This window comes from Mesocricetus auratus, unplaced genomic scaffold, assembly GCF_017639785.1.
Source record: "Mesocricetus auratus isolate SY011 unplaced genomic scaffold, BCM_Maur_2.0 Super-Scaffold_100003, whole genome shotgun sequence".
In the NCBI taxonomy this organism is placed as follows: Eukaryota; Metazoa; Chordata; class Mammalia; order Rodentia; family Cricetidae; genus Mesocricetus; species Mesocricetus auratus.
The window spans coordinates 60974537-60985250 of NW_024429188.1; the positions used below are offsets into that span (position 1 = coordinate 60974537).

General features: G+C 37.1%; 1 pseudogene; it reads right to left on the reverse strand.

Annotated features, from left to right (window-relative positions):
• Positions 1-4968, reverse strand: part of LOC101825974 — an 11861-nt pseudogene extending 6893 nt beyond the window's left edge.
• Between the last annotated feature and the right edge of the window lie 5746 nt (positions 4969-10714).

The window sequence follows — 10714 nt, forward strand, 5'->3', positions numbered from 1 at the left end:
GAGGCATCAATATCCCTGACCTCAAGCTCTATTATAGAGCTATAGTCCTGAAAACAGCTTGGTATTGGCACAAAAATAGACAGGCAGACCAATGGAATCGAATTGAAAATCCGGGTATTAACCCACACACGTACGAACATCTGATCTTCGACAAAGAAGCTAAAAATATACAATGGAATAAAGAAAGCATCTTCAACAAATGGTGCTGGCATAATTGGAGACTGGCATGTAGAAAAATGCGGATCGATCCATGTTTATCGCCATGCACAAAACTTAAGTCCAAATGGATCAAAGACCTCAACATAAATCCAGCCACACTGAACCTCTTAGAAGAGAAAGTGGGTGGTACCCTTGAAAGAATTGGTACAGGAGACAGCTTCCTGAACATAACACCAGTAGCACAGACAGTGAGCTCAACAATTAATAAATGGGACCTACTGAAACTGAGAAGCTTCTGTAAGGCAAAGGACACAGTCAGCAAGACAAAAAGGCAGCCCACAGAATGGGAAAAAATATTCACTAATCCCACATCTGACAGAGGGTTGATCTCCAAAATTTACAAAGAACTCAAGAAGCAAGTCTCCAAAACAGCAAAGGACCCAATTAAGAAGTGGGCTGCAGAACTAAATAGAGAGTTTTCAATAGAGGAGTCTAAAATGGCTGAGAGGCACTTGAGAAAGTGCTCAACATCCTTAGCCATCCGGGAAATGCAAATCAAAGCAACTCTGAGATACCATCTCACTCCTGTCAGAATGGCTAAAATCAAAAACACCAATGACAATTTATGCTGGAGAGGATGTGGTGAAAGGGGGACACTCCTCCATTGCTGGTGGGAGTGCCAACTGGTTCAGCCACTTTGGAAAGCAGTATGGAGATTCCTCAGAAAAATGGGAATAAACCTACCACAAGACCCAGCAACTGCACTCTTAGGCATATATCCAAAAGATGCCCATTCATATAACAAAGATGTCTGTTCCACTATGTTCATAGCAGCTTTATTTGTAATAGCCAGAACTTGGAAGCAACCTAGATGTCCCTCACCCGAAGAATGGATAGAGAAAATGTGGTACATCTACACAATGGAGTACTATTCAGCAGAAAAAAATAATGGAATCATGAGATTCGCAGGCAAATGGATGACACTAGAAGAAACCATCCTGAGTGAGGTAACCCAGTCACAAAAAGAGAAACATGGCATGTACTCTCTCATATATGGATTTTAGACATAGATCTGGGGAGTGCCAGCCTACAATCCTATTGCCAGAGAGTCTGGGAAACAGAAACTTCATTTACTGGCTGGTTAAGTACTGAGCTGAACTCAAGAAAGCCAGTATCAGAGAGGGAGGACTGATGATCAAAGGGATTAAGACTGGGCTGGTTGAACCCCCAGAAACAGCTGACCAGACAAAGGTTAACTCTTGAATCCCAGGCATCAGCCTGGGAATCCAGCATGGGACTGATCAAGACCCCCTGAATCTGGGTGTCAGTGAGGAGGCCTAGGTAATCTATTGAGCCTTGGACAGCAGATCAGTACCCATCCCAAGTATACACACGGTCTCTGGACTCCCATAGAACAATGTGAGGTGCACTCTCACCCTGAACTCTTGGGGAAGGGTCTAGGCCCTGCCCTATATGAAATGACAGACTATGGACACCCCCATGGAGGGCCTCACCCTCCCTGGGGGAATGAGGGGATAACGGGGGGGGGGATGGGGGGAGGGCACGGGAGGAGGGGAGGGAAAGGGAGAGGGACCTCGTACTGACTTGTGAAGCAACCTTGTTTCTTATCTAAATTTAAAATGGAAAATAAAAAAATATTAATAAAAAAAAAAAAAAAAAAAAAGATATAAGCAGTGACAAACAAGAAATCATTCTCTTCTCTGTGGAGATGCTTAGCAGTCACCATGTAGATTGAAAAGGATTAGGAGGTCCTGACCCTTCACTGGTAAGATAAGACCATGTTGACATACTTAGATTAATAGAAAGGGGTTGATAATTAAGACAGAGCTAGCCAATAAGAAACCCTAGTAAATGGTCAACTGTTTCATAATTAATATGAGTGTCTGTGAGTTCATTTGGGGGTTCAAAGGCCACTGGACAGGCTGGGACAAAGAACCTCTACACTACATTGTTCCTTTTGTTATGGTATTTTCTCTTAGTGTACTAGTTTGAATGAGAATGGCCTCCATAGTTTAATGTATTTTAATACTTGGTATACAGTTTAAACTATTTGGGAAGGATGAAGTCGTATGGGCTTGGAAGAGGTGTGTCAGTAGTTATGGGCAAACCTGATTCTCCAATAATGGAAATATATCATAGAAATGCCCATAGTGTGTAAGGACATTTATTGCCAAGCCTGAAAACAAGTTTGATCCTAGGTGCCCATGTGCTAGAAGGACAAAACCTACTTGGTAATTTGTCTTAAGGTATATATATGCATACAAACATGCCATGACAGGTAAGTGCCTCTTGTAAACCCCCGCACACATCCATACAACAAATATTATAACGCTAAAAGTAAAACTAAAGATTGGTCTGGAAATAAAGTTGAATCAAAATTCCCTTGATATCTCAGAGCAGGAAAAAGGGGTTTAGAGAGAAAGAATTGAATATATGAAGATCTAAACATGATAGAACCTGAAAATGAGAAGTTTGTTGTTAAAATATGGGAGGGAACATCTTCGTTAAGAGTGAGACAGAAAGACAGATATGGCAAGAAAAGGGGTAGAGGCCATGAGAAAGAGTAGGGAAGGCAGCCATAAGAGCCTCTTAAAAGAGTTGTCTTGTGAGATTTAAAGTTAACCTATAAAGCTCTACTTGCCCAAGGATAGATAACTTCCTGGAAAGCCTAGGACTCTTAATGTAAAATAACAAGTCACCTATTTTCACTTCAGCAAACATGGTTGGTTGCCCCAACTGTGTAGGATTTCCATTACAACACGTAGACAGGATATACGTAGCCAGGAAATATGTAAGGAGTTATATTTGCCACTGATAAAATTTAGGCAAGAAGTATCTCAGCCGTGTGTGTTTTGCCTTTATGAGAACCTGAATAGCCTGATTCAGAGCCATTCACTAGGAATCTGGGGTGTGTTCCTGGTCAGTGTCCACCTTTCTGGTCAATGTTAAATATAGCTTATGTTAATCAGGCAACCACCTAGTAACTTTCAGATTTAAATGTCTTCAGAGAATTTCCCTGAGCAAAATTCTCCTGAGATGTTTCTGGAACAATTTCCTGAATACAAGAAAACTCTTGGCTTTTATTATTTTTTAAGGCTGGCCATTTAGTTCAACATAGAATACATGACAAAGAGAATAGAGAAGCCAGAATATGTTTCGAGCCATAAAGCAGGGGCTCCTGTTAGGTCACAACACAAACTCTATCCTAAGTTTTCCCAGAGAAAGTAAAGGAAGTAATGGTTTTACATTTCCAAACTGTAGAATTTGAATTTAAATGCAACAAATATCTTTGAGAGAAAGCCCCATGTTCATAAAATGAGTAAACAAATGCATCGATATGCAAATATCCTGCTAAAATATGCCACAGAAATTAAGGTTTGATCATAGTTTCTTGTGTTACTATCATTGTTACTTTTAGAATAGTACATTAAATCACTTAGGAAAATAATAACTATTGTATTTACCATTTAAAACTTTTGTTCTTTCATATTTATTTGTTGAAATTGTAAAAAAAAATGTTGAAATTTACTTCTAGCTGGGCAGTAATCATGCATGCCTTTAATCACAGAACTCAGTGGGAGGCAGAAGCAGGTAGATCTCTGTGAATTTGAGGCTGACCAGGTCTGCAAAGTCATTGGTACAACAGGCTCCAAAGCTACGCAGAGAAACTTTGTCTCAAAACAACAACAACAACAACAACAACAATAATAATAATAACAACAATTTCTAAATATAATGATCCAGAAATCAATAAAGTACAGTTTTATAAATTTCTGTTTTTTCTTCATCCTTTTCCCCCCTCAAATAATTACTCAGCACAACTTTGTTTTCTACTTCTATGGGCAATAATGAGTCAGACTTCAGCAGCAAATCTTCACTGTTTGAATTATGAAGGAAGCTCAAACCACAAATGGACCTAGATACAGTAGTCTGCGCCAAAAGACTTTGCTTATAACTACTTGAAGATTGGCAGTTACTTGCCACTTGACATATCCAAAGTTGCTTTTTTGGTTCTGAGATAGTTCTGACATTCTTCATATTCTATAATTTCCTGTTAAGTTTTAACTAATTCAAGCATTTTTGTGATGTCATGACCAGTGGAATTTCTAGTAGCCTTTGGAAAACTTTTTTGTCTAGTTTCTTCCTTAATGGGCTAAGGTTAAGTATTATTGTTGCAACAGCTACATAAAAGTTCACAGTAACCTAAAAATCTAAGATCTTCTGAGGCAGATCAACTCCTCCTGTAAGCACAACTCCATTGTCTTCTGCGATGGAAATCTCTGATATATTCCCTGTAAATTCAGTAACTTTGATGACTTCTGAAGCAAAGGGGTATAGTAAACTAATAACACTAACACATGGCTTCACATTTTTCTTTTTCTGCTATGCCATGACTAATGTTAAGTCATGATAAACACCTTGATTTGGATTGGTTAAGTCAAGAACTTGAAATTATTTAAGGATGTGAAAAGCTTTCTACTTGTCATAGATCTGCCTTGGGTATAAGCATTTTAAATAGACATCATCTTCAAGTCATATTCCACACAAGTATATGACTTCATTTTTACTATATCATCTGATTTTTTATCTGATGTCTTTTCATTGGCATCTTTTTAAAATTTTCATTGTAGGCTTTGTAGCAGCAGCAATTTTAGCAGCAAAATGTCTGTTGGACAAGAGAAGGTTTACAGAACACAGGTAAATAAATGTCTGGTAAGTTATCTTTGAAAGAATTTGTCTGTGATACTGTATCAATAATCTACCAAGGCAACATATGATGACTGCCATATTGACTATTCCAGATTATGTTCTAAAATATTTTTCTTTTTTTTGTTTTTACAGACAGGGTTTCTCTGTGTACCTATGGAGCCAGTCCTGGAACTTCCTCTGTAGACCATGCTGGCTTTTAACTCACAGAGATTCACCTGCCTCTGCCTCCTGCTGGGATTAAAGGCATACACCACCATTGCCTGGCCTAAATTTATTTTCTTAAATATTGCTTTGTATTACATTCAGAATTTTATCTTTGCTTACCATTTACTGACATCTTGTAATTTCTTTATCAACTGCTTATTTGCTTCAATGAAGTAAAATATATTTTAGTTTTCTTTTAATTTTGTCTTTTAAAATACAAATTTAGGGATCATCAGTTGTTACAAGAATTGAACTGCTGGCCTTTGATTGTAACCATTTTAAATTTGTCTTTTTTCTGCTATATCAGGAATAAAGGCTTCCCCAAAGCATAAGTTCAAAGGATAAAAAGTAAATTCAACAATTAGAAACCACACACACACACACACACACACACACACACACACTGTTCAAATGAGGAAAAGAGATATCTTTCAAAAGGCTTCTTCAAAAGATGTTACTAAAAACAATACTAATTTTCAAGTAAAAATTAGAGACAGTGTGAATCATCTACTAGAGATATTCTTCAGTATTCAGGGACTGTATTTTCAATTTGTGAATAGTTATATGGTAACCTGTGTCAAAATTCCACAATCAAGGTGTATCGTAAAATTTTGCTATGCACTTTTTATTTGTATACTTCAGAAATAATGAAGATTTTTCTACCATTTCTATTGTTGTGTGTCACTGTTTCTGGAGAGACTTAAAGAAATATCTGCTCACGCAAGATAGGAAACCAACAACAGAAGAAACTAAGGATTCTACCAGTCTTAGTGTTGTCGTTGTCGTGATGGAATGCCATGACCTAATACAAGCTGGGAGGAAAGGACTTTATTTCACTCACAGCTCCAATTAATAGTTCATCATTAAAGCAGTGATGGCAGGAAGTCAAACAGAGCGTGAACATGGGGGAAGGTGCTGATGAAGAGACCAGGGAATACTACTGTCTTGCCGATATGCTTACTCAGCCGCTACTCTCAGAAAGCCAAGGAATAGGGCAGGGCCAGCCATGTCTTTAATTTTAGCCATACTGATTAGCAGAGAAGATGCTAAACAGCCTAAAAGATAAAGATATACACTAAGGATAGATTCAGAGAAGCAAAACCTCTAAATCATATATAGTGTGTTTAATAATATATGTAGGCTTGGGAGAGAAAAATATCCCTGCACTCCAGAGGCAGAAGCACACAAATCTCTGTGATTTTAAGGCTAACCTGGTTTATAGAGTGAATTTAAGGGCAGCAGAAGTTACACAGAAAAACCCTGTTTCACAAAGTCAAAAAATAAAAATAAAAGAAATAGAGTAATAAAAAACCCCCATAAAGGTGGAAAATACACAGAGTCTAGATACTATATGTTACTGTGTTGTCTTTGAATCTTTGCTGAGGAAGGACAGCTGCTAAAAGACAATTGATTATAAATGCCACTGGATTAATCCAATCTATGTTTTTTGAAAATATCTTGACTTCAAAATTTAAGTGTTAAAGGACATGTTACTTTTGAAAAGAGGTTCTGCTTTTGTTTCCACAGAAGATGAAAAGCTGTGGATTTCTTCCAGGCTAATATGGGTTTGATCAAACAAAACCCCCTAAAGCAGTGTCAAAGGTGATCCAACAACCACAACAGCTGGAATGATGCAGCCTAGCAGCATACTGCAGAAAGCAGATGGCCATGATTATGGGTTTTCTCAGGACCCCCTTGGGATTGATAATACCCACAAACAGCGGGAAGCATTTTGGAGAGAACTACACCCAAATTCCCAAATACTGTTTATAAATGTTTGTTTTCATTTTAACAGTATGGTATGGAAATGAGTACTTTGTATAGGTATGGTTTTTCATTTATTGATACAAATTCAAGGTCAATTTTGTGATGTGTATACTCCTCTTGATTAAGTATTGTATTTATACTAATCTTTTAAACATAATGCATAATTAAATACAGATTATAGATAATTACTTATAATAGACCTTATAGTTAGGTAAGTTAGGTTTTCTAAATATATAAAATATATTTGAGATAGATAGACAGTCTTCAAACCTTTCAAAGACCTTCAGAAAATGGCATTTAAAATGGTTTAGGGTTTTTCTTGATAATGAAAAATGTCTGCTCCTGGCATCACCAATTATGTCTAAGAGGAAGGTGGGCATCGAAGAAACTCGTTATGGAGCTTGCTTTCAACATGGCAAGATTAGGCATTTGGGCAAGAAACTGCTCTTGCCTAGACTGTTTGACTGTTGCTGTATGAACTGGACATGCAGGACCCACAGGAAAGTGACTGCTGAACTCAAACAGTCCTTCAGGGTTCCTGCTTCATTGAAGAGTCTATGAGACTTTCTGCAGGACACAGAAAAATGACTGACAGACTGCTGTTGCAGATGGACAGTTTGAAATTTCCTGCTTTGCTGAAAAGTCTTCCAGACACACTGTGGCCTATGGGCTGAAATGGAGGCCCCAACGTTACAGAGGAACTTCGGGTGACTGCCCAGGCAGTAAGATGTCTCTGTCAATCCTAGTGTTTATGTATTATTCTTCCGTAGTTTTTGATGGAGTTGAAGACAGATAGTTATAATTATAGTTTTCCTTAGTTATGATAAAAGATAAGCTACATATAGAACTTTTGACTCACAATGATGGGATGGATGATATTCTCTTTAAATCTTGCTAAATGTTGATAGACAAAATATTGTAACTGTGTTCTTTTGTTTAGACAGAAAAGAGGAGATATTGGAGGAAGTCCTGTGTATGTGTCAATAAGGCACTGTTGGTCAATAGGGAAGCAAGATAGGTGGGACTAGGAGTCCAGGAGGACACTGGGTAGGACACAGGGAGTCAAGATGCAACCACCATAGGGGTAGGAAGCCCGGAAACTTTTCTCTGGTAAGAGAAATACCTAGATTAACAATTATTGGGTAAATACTTAAGTCAGAGCTAGCCAGTAAGAAACAAGCAAGGCCAACAGCTTCATAATTAATACAGCATCTTGTGTGTTATTTGGGGACTACAACGCGGCAGAGCCCAGGCGACTGGCAGGGAAAAACCAAAACGTCTGGCAAGGAAAAAGCTTCTCTCTACAAAACAGGGTTGGTTATAAATTGTTAGTGATCACAGTCAGTTTGTTTCTAAAGAATAAAAGGAATATGATATAGAAATGAATGCCACTAATATAAATCATTAAATTGTGTCTTAATCCTTAAATTGTACTCACATTGTTTACTTATCAGTTGCATGTAGTAATGTTTCTTTTTTTTTTTTTTTTTGGTTTTTTGAGACAGGGTTTCTCTGTATTGTTTTGGAGGCTATCAGTCCAGCCCAGCCTCGAACTCACAGAGATCCGCCTGCCTCTGCCTCCTGAGTGCTGGGATTCAAGGCGTATGCCACCACCGCCCCGCTAGTAATGTTTCTTGAGTTGCTTCCATCACTTAGTACATGAGACTACAAAATTCTGGTTCTCCTACCATATTACTAGTCCCTTCAAGAAGTGTCATTACTATGTTTTTTGTTTAATTTTGTTTTGGTCTTTTGTTTCTTTTTCATTTTCTCTCTCTCTTTCTCTGTATATGTGTGTTTGTGTGCCTGAATGACTCTCTCTCTCTGTCTCTCTGTCTCTCTGTCTCTGTGTGTGTGTGTGTGTGTGTGTGTCTTTCAGTCTATGAACATTTATGTGGTTATCTGTTTATAACATGAAATAGGCAGTTGTCTTTTATGATGTGTGTGTCCTATGGCTAAAATTCAGATCTTCAGCCTTGGTTGCAAGTGCCTTTCCCACTGAGAAATCTTGTCAGTCCCCGTTTTCATTTTCATATTCATTTAATTTCATTTTCACTTTCATGTTCACTCTTAATAATTCATGTCAATTTTACAATTAGAAAACATCAGAAGTAGTCAGTTTATAAAGAAAACAGAGGTTTGCTTTGCCTTTCAGATGAGGAGATTCTACTGTAGGGGAAATTCACACTATGCTTTTAGCCCTGTGCACTTCATGCTTAGGAAATTTGTTGGTACAAAGCCATTTATGTCGTGGCAATGTTGAAAAAGAAGAAAGGTGAGATGCACACAATTGGTTCCTACAGGGAATCTTCTCAGTACTTGAAGACCTTCATAAATGCTACAGCTCTTAAATTCTGGATAATTTCTTAATAATGGTCTAATGAATGAAAATACAATTGGCACATGGTCTTTTTCAAGAACTTCTTATTTATGTCTAGCATTTCATGTGAGACAGAAAATATTCTACCTCTAGCTCTTTTGTTTATAATTTATCCTTTGTTTTGTAATCTGATATTTAATTCTACCTATGTAGCTTAGAGAGCAGAATACTTTGCTATTATCTTGCTTCCACTTCCCAAGTAGCTGGGACCACAGCCTAGCAACATCAGGCCCAGTTAATTTGGGAAATACTTAAAATTCAAACCATATCAGAATCTAATGTGCTCCACAGTTATTAATTACTTGAGTCTTCTAAGGAGAAAAGTACAAGAAAAAATTTTTACCCTCTCCCTGAAGAAAAAAGCAAACAAACAAAATTATGAAAAAATAAAACAAATATGTAACTTAACCATTTAAATTTACAGTAGTTGATAGAGACAACACATAATTACTGCAGTGAATATGTTTAAAACTTAATAAACTTTAATAAATTGGTAGCAAAAACAGGGAGTGCTAATTTGGCATTTCATACAATTGGTCAGAAAAGAAATTCATTGATCAAAAAATATTTGATAGCAGACATGAAGTAAATAAGGGGGTGTATCTCTCCAGGGACAGATTACTGCAGACTGTTGGCACCAAGCAACACAAGCAATAGAATGCTGAAACCACATGCTCAGCATGCTCAGAAAATAACAGGTTAGCTGCTATAAAAAGGGGAACATTATAAATTACATAAGTAGTTGAGGGCAAAGTCATGCAGGAATGCTAGGCTATTATAAAGATTTGCATTGTGCTTAACTTATCCTTGTTCTAAGTGCACAGTCTGGCCTTTGTTCATATATTATAGAAGGTAACTTTAAAACAATGCAAATGCAATGCTTGACACAAACTTCCTTTGTTTGCTTGGAAACTATCGGAGGATCCAAATATTAAAAACATGCTTCAGAATTCAGCACCTTATTTTTTCTTTTGCCTGATGTAAGCTAAAATATTCTGATTCTTTGGAGCAGATGACATGAAAGTTGATCAAGCATCCCTATTATGGAGCCCCAGTACCAACCCTGGAAATATTTCAGGTATATTTTTATATTCTCCTGCTGGGCAAGTAATGCTACACTGGTTCCATGGAGAATGAATAACTATTGGAAACTTTGAGTTTGTTGTATTTCTCAGACTCTGATCTCTATGCTTCTCTTTTAGCTGATTGTAATCTACATCCTTTATGTTTAATAAACTGGAAACTATAAAAACACTATGTGAGTTTTCTGGGTCTTTACAGTGGTTTATTGAAATAGAGTCTGAACTAGGCTATCTATAAACTGGCAGCTTACATCAAGGTGCCTTTCCAAACATATTTTATTATAAAATATACATTGTTATTCAATTTATACAAAACAATTTATTTAAATTTTCAAATGGGTAGTGCATTTTTGATGTTTATTTTGTTATGTAACTATTTTTCAATTTTTCT